Below are 7500 nucleotides of genomic sequence, written 5' to 3' on the forward strand. Positions count from 1 at the left end.
GACGATTGGATGGGAGAAAGGAAATTCACCCCAGGGATCACGTCAGTCGCCCTGCTAGACAGGGGTCCAGTAAAGTAAATAATGTGGGAAGAAATATTCAGGGAATTGTTATGGCTAGGCTTGTATAGGCCCTAGGGCTGATAGCCTAGTACTAACCTATGAACCTATGAACCTATGAAGAATTATGTCCATGACATTTGCCCACTCACCTGCAACAAAGGCAGCCGTGGCTTGCACACATCTTACAAACCATGGAATGGATCCCATATCCAAAAGGTAGCACTCAGGAGTGGGAGACATAGCCTTACATCACCATTGCATATACCATGGCAAACAGTGCAGACAAGCCTGTATGTGATGATGAAGTATGGGACATCATTAATGTAAAAAATAAACAGATGCCCATCCAAGACAGATGACAACACATGTTGCAAAGTGGTCATGGAGGCTGTCCAGAAACATGCAGCAAAACTGAGGGACTTGCAGTACCTGTGCAGTACCTGTGTCGACAATTACCTGGACTCTGCCTAAGGGTTGCCTATAGGTTATGGTAATCAGATGGAAGAGTTGTTCCACAGGAGACATCATCTAGGGCTCTCTACAGGTAGCATATGCATAACATCATGTATCCCAAAGGCATGTGTTGCAATGTGTAATGGTGTACCGAGACCAAGGCTGAAACCTACAGACAGTATTAGTAAAGATACATGTGCTGCACAAGCAACACCTCACTCCACCTCATGCCCACCATCCCCATCTATACCTAGCTAGTGACAGTGTACACCTTTATGTTTGCTGTTCGTTAGCAGGAATTAGGCTGGTAGACATGGGGTTCTGAATTTGGAACACTGCAAAATGACACTCACATGTGGCTCATAGTTGTCAAGCATCTGCAAAAAGGCTGAGGATGGGGAGGGGTGTCATCCTGAAACAAACAGTGAACTGAAGCATACATCCAAAGCTCGCTAAGAATGGCTGTATCTGAACACAGTCAAGGTCATGCATTGTGCCAAACATAACCCTGACTCCACAGCAATAGTGAAGGCACTGTGTGGCCTCCAAGGGCTGTGCACATGAGTTGACCTTGCAATCTGGCAGAGTTGGGGGACATTTTTAGGGTGGAGTGACCAAATAATGGCAAGTAAATATGTGCTATGCTAGTATACCCCTTCCAGGAATAGTGACTGTTGTAGTTCACTTAACAGGTGCTGCAACAAACCATCATGTTAAGGGTGTGGACACTTATGCAACCTACATATTGTATTCATCCCAGTCAACATCTGATCAACTAACACGTTTGTTTGATATTGCATTTGATTGCACAGGTCATATGTCACATATCAGGTGTGTGTAATGTTAACATATGCAATATTGTGGCCCCAATGAATATCAAGGAAGAAGGTGGCATGTCAATTAGGGTGTGTATACTCCTCATAGCCACAGTAAACTTTGAAGGTTGTCAGTATAATTGGATTTTATTGCTCATACATGCACTGCTGATGATGAGATCTGCAAATCAGACATTTAGCATTCACTATTGACATCTGTCCTCATATCAACCCAGGTATGTGTCAGACAAACACATAGGGCTGTGAGCAACAGAGCAAACATAACTGCCACACATATACATATTCAACAATGGGGTATACACTTGTGAGGTATGGTGCACAGTACATGGCAGGGTGTTGAACAGGTGCACAGCAATACTTTGTACATGGGTGCAGTGTGTTCCAGGGGAAGGGGCATCACCTACTAACACAACTCAGGCATCACAGAGATGTATAATGTTGGTAACAGGGATTGAGTATAGCTGCAGTGCATGCTGTTGAGTGTCATATGTCATGCATGTTGACAGTTGGGTAATGAGAGGTCTGTGTAATATCTTTGTACCACCTCACCTGTAAGTGTGTGTGTGTGTGTGTGTGTGTGTGTGTGTGTGTGTGTGTGTGTGTGTGTGTGTGTGTGTGTGTGTGTGTGTGTGTGTAGAGGTACGCAATGATGTACAAGTCTTAAAGTGCATTTTCTGTTTCCCCTCACAGGTGGCGAGGTGAGTCAGGGTCCCATTTGCAGGTGAACTGATGTTAGTGTCCATGCAGACTCTGACAATGATGATAGGTATGGTGAGACACAGGCGGGGTTCTCAGGGGCTGAAGCTGTGCCATTGGTTGACATCCCACTGTTATCCATCCCATCCCTTCACACAGTCACATTGCCTATACATACTCCATCACCAGTGACCATAGATAAGGCACAGTTGGCGGGAGGTGGTATGGGACAGGACAATGTGGTGACTATGGCAAGTGTGTCTGTACACAGCAGCTATAGCTGGATGACCAGTGAGGTACTACACAGACAGATGTACAGGGGTGCTCGTATAAGGGATGTTGACCATCATGCCCCTGGTAGAATAGTCACAGCCGGTGTCATCAGATGCATGTTTCAGGCCATCATGGAGGCACAGGCACATATGGAGCATTATATCAGACAGGGAATGAGGCTCCAGAGTGCTACTTATTCTGCTGTTATTGACAACATCCGTGATCTTTCAGGTGCCCACCATTATTTTGCAGAGGTCCTGGATAGACAGTTAGGAGAGATGGTGGCAATCCTCGACCGTGCAATGTCTGTGTTAGAGCATATGGTGGGAGTAGGGTGACAGCCACATGGACATAGGTCAGCAACACCAACAGGTGGAGGTCTACTTGGATGTGCAACAAGTCAGAGCTGCTCCCATAATGGCAGTACCAGCACCAGCACTGTAGGTGGGTACTGCCCACACCACAACACAGCAGGCCACGTGCACATGTCCCTGGGACCCAGATCCAGAGGACATTTGTCATCATCAGAGAAAAGTACCATATCTGGCCTTGTACCCGGTAGTGCCCTTTGAACCCCTAGCAGGCACAGTTCTTGTGTCCATGGCCAGAGACAGTGAATTGCACACCCTGCCATGTATGGTCTGTAGCTGTCCAACAAACCCCTGTATAGGGCAGCCACATGGCCGAACTGTTTGCATACATACACACACAAACACATCACCAACACAGCTAGGGCACCTCCAAACCTACACACACCACATCTGCACAGCCCAATTAATAACAAACCCCCCTAACACACACACACACACACACACACACACACACACACACACACACACACACACACACACACATGATGTCAACCAAATGGCTCAGACTAGGTGTCTGGCAAACCCACAACACACCCTGTGCATATGATGATACCTGTGCTGCCACATCTCTGTCATCCATGCCATCGATGCAGGGACAGGCTAATATGGTTCTGATGCACAGGGTAAATGTACTAAGGTGTAGCAATGTAATGCTGTGTAACATGTTTTCAGCAGGAAAGTTCAATGCTTACATGTCAAGATGCATAGCTGTCCAGCCATGATGCATTACAGCTGTTATTATTACTGACTGGTAGTGATCTCCATAATGTATTCAGTTTTTGTTGTAGGTGTCTATGTGTCAGCAGGATGTTGGTCTGTTGTTGTTTCCTGCAAGAGGTATGGCACTGTGGTGACACATTGACTGTGTCATATCCAGGGTACAGCTGAACACAAGTAACAGGTCTGCATAACAGTTACTGCATGTGCCACATGGCTGATGGGTCTGAAGGGTGTATACAGATGAGTGCATGGTGGCTGCTATCAGCAGCCCTTCTACACTGGACAATGGTAAGTGTACTGGGTGGCACATGCCACGTTTTTGTATAACACACACACACACACACACACACACACACACACACACACACACACACACACACACACACACACACACACACACAAAGAAGCTTTGGTGTTGATGCAATACACAGAGAATACTGTACACATGGATGTACTTAATTTTGCAGTGAACCCATTTTAGCCTATGTAATTCCACCAAGACAAAATAGGCAAAACATCACATCAGTAAATAATCAGTCTGTTACTTTAATGTCATTGATGACAGTACTGACAGGGTATATGTCTCCTTCCCCAATGTAGTGAAACCCCAGCATTGGTAAACATAGGTGCGCTGGTGTGGCTGGCATAGCCCTACACTTTGGAGGGTGTGGGGTGGTGTACAGCCGCACATAGTGTGAGTGACTACTTAATCTGTTAACATAAACTGTACAGTATTACAGTGACTAAGCAGGGGGATAAAAACAACAATAACCCCAATGAGGGTGGCTGTGTCCACAAAACTGACAACCAACTATATATACCAACTTTAGTATCGCTGTACAGCCATACAGTGGGGAAGAGGACATTTACACATCTACTACTAGTTTTGTTGGACTGAATTTCCACAACATGATTCCTTTGAAATGTTAGCATTTGCCAGTTAGTGCTCAGATAGATGACCTCCTGAGACATGTATTTTCTGCAAATTGAAGTAGAGCCCTTCACATACACACACACTTACTTGGCAACACTGAGAGTAGAACCCCTACCTAGGTACTTATTGCTACTAATGTGTTTGGCCTTAATTGCTCACATCATACAAATTTTAGGATGAGGTTTGTCCCGAGTCTTTTGTTAAGTGAGGAAAATCACCAGACCTTATACAGTATGGTAATGGGGATGAACTGGGTATTAATGAACAAAACATAGTATGACATTCTGTCATATACACATTGACAAACACATATTAGTCACAGACACATCTTAGAGAACTGGGTTTATCAGTGCTAACTATCTTGTCAGTGAGTCCATTACAGACAATTTGCACACAGCACATGCATCATTGTGCTGGATAGTGTACTCAGTTATCTGTATGGTTGATGGTGACAGTGGTCTTCATACAGTGGACCTTGGGACATGTACTGGGGGTGCCATGGTGTAAAGACAGTATACCCAGCACTCACACCACACACTGGTATTTTACTCACTGAAACCCATAATAATACTCTGACATATACACAATCACACATTGACCAGGACTGCAATACAACCGCTTGTCTATCTCATCAGTGCTACTACAGGGATATGCATTTATTGCACATGCCACAGGGATAGTAGGGTGATGGTTTGACATGGTTCTTCTAATGTCAGCAACATCACTATGCCGTATACTTTATGGCCAGGTGTATTGTATTTGGAGAATGCGGTCTCAGAATGCTGTATCCTACAAATATACACACTTGCACACATACGCACACTTGCCAGGACTCAGAGGATAACCCGTGCATTTTTACCCATTTGCACAACAGTGTTGTGCTGGAACTGCAAGCTCCAGGTAGCACATAGGTTGAGGAGTGCCAGGATCTGCCACATAATGCATGCACTCAAGTCACTCCACAACAAGTACAAATACGACTCTGTCGTTGTCCATGTTGGAGTGAATGACTTGATACGTACCTCCCTGGACTAAATGAAAAGTGACATGGAAGAGCTCTTAGATCATGTGGCCCAGGCAGGTATGACTCTAGCCCTGAGTAGCATCCTGCCTTCACCCAGAATGATACCACAGTATAAGGACAAAATGATTGACTTCAACAATTGGCTAAGCTTCTGGTGTCAGTCAAAGGGGATCCAGTATCTGTCTGCCTAGGAAGACATGATCGACAAACCACGATGCTTTGCCAGAGATGATCTGCACCTGTCACCCCTGGGATTCAGATTACTGGCTAAAGCTCTTGCCACCCCTATAGTGCCTTTTTTAGGCAAGGTTCAAAGGATAAAACAACCACCATAACAGATACAAGCATGCAAAATCTGAAGGTAATGCTACTCAATGCTAGAAGTCTAAACCTCAAAATGTACTCTCTCGAGACACTCCTAAAAATGGAGAACATCGATATCTATGCAGTAACTGAGACTTGGTTCAAGGCTCCAGAAAGTACCCCTGCAATACCAGGCTACAACCCTTACCACACTTTTCGGCTACAAAACCAAGACTGAAACACTAAAGGTGGAGGGGTGTCCATTTTCACCAAGGATATTCACACCTCCAGGCTAGTTGCCCAACACAATGCATCTGAAATTCTTCAGGTGCAACTAACAGTAGGTAAGACTGCAATCCAAATTGTAGCTTGCTACAGATCCCCTACCATGCACCAAGATTCTCAGTACACCTTTCTAAACATACTGGAAAATATTAAGATACAACCAAATACCCTAATACAGGGAGATTTCAACTACACTGCCATTAACTGGGAAAACTACTCAGGTGCCAACTCCTTTTCCCAACGGTTCTTGAAATTCATAAATTCCAATGCCCTGGATCAACTAATCCGTTGTCCCACCAGGGTCTTCAATATCCTAGACCTGGTCAATACCAAGATGAGAGATAGATGCACCACACCAGTGGTCACCCCCTCATTAGTCAGGTCTGACCATAAGCAAATCACCCTTGACATCCACACCCCCCCCCACCCCCAGTATGGAAACCTCTTTAAAAAAAAACTTCTCCAAAACCAACTTCATGCTACTGAAGTCAGAAGTGACAAACTTCATGACACCCATGCAGAAGGGATCTGAAAGTTCGACTGCAGAATCCTACACTAAGGCACTGTACGAACACATCCACTCGTGCATGAATCGTGCCATCCCAAATAGAGCCAATATGCTCTTCTCCAAAAAAAGGAAGCCAATCTGGTGGTCCCTTGCTATAAACAAACTATACAACAGAAGGAAGAAACTGTTGCAGAAAAGAGGAAAATCCCAGAATGCTCACCAGACTCAGTAAGAAGCTGAGATCCCTCATAAAATCCTCAAAAGCTAGTTACGAAAATAAAATTGCCAAAGATTCCAAAGACAACCACAAGGCATTCTATAGTTATGTCAAGAATATAAATGTCAATGCTCAGATCTGCTCTGAGCTACAACAGAATGCATTAAATATACTGATCCCAAGGATATTGCCAAATATCCTGGCAGATCGATTTAGTGCCAGCTTCACCCCCCTCTCACCCCCTAAAGGGCCCATCTCAATACCAAAAGATTGCCAAATTCCGGTAATCATGGCCACACAGGTAGAAACTGCACTCTCCAAAGCTAAGAATACAGCATCCATGGGACCAGATGACATCCCAGGCTGTGTACTACATGAACTACAAAATGAACTGGCACCTCACCTAAGTGTCATGTTTAATCATAGCCTCACCTAAGGCTTCATGCCCACTGAGTGGTGCACAGCTACATTTATCCCACTCCACAAGGGGGGATCCGCCTTGGATCATGGGAACTACTGTCCCATCAGTCTGACAAGCCTGATCTGCAAGGGCATGGAATGCATTATCATGGAACTTATAAGCAAAGACATTGGCAACCTTCAAACACTGGACCCCACCCAGTTTGGGTTTGTGAAGGGCCGATCTTATCTCCTGAATCTTATTGACTTCTTCAAATCAGTCTTTAGAGCTGTGGACAAGGGTAAGGCAGTCCACACAGCCTATCTGGACCTCGGCAAGGCCCTCAACACCATTCCCCACTCTGAAATCATAGATAAACTTACTAAGCTGGGCATAAATCCCTAGGTCAATCGATGTGTT

Source organism: Protopterus annectens, chromosome 4.part1 (assembly GCF_019279795.1).
Source record: "Protopterus annectens isolate FY-2018-M chromosome 4.part1, PAN1.0, whole genome shotgun sequence".
Taxonomy (NCBI): Eukaryota; Metazoa; Chordata; order Ceratodontiformes; family Protopteridae; genus Protopterus; species Protopterus annectens.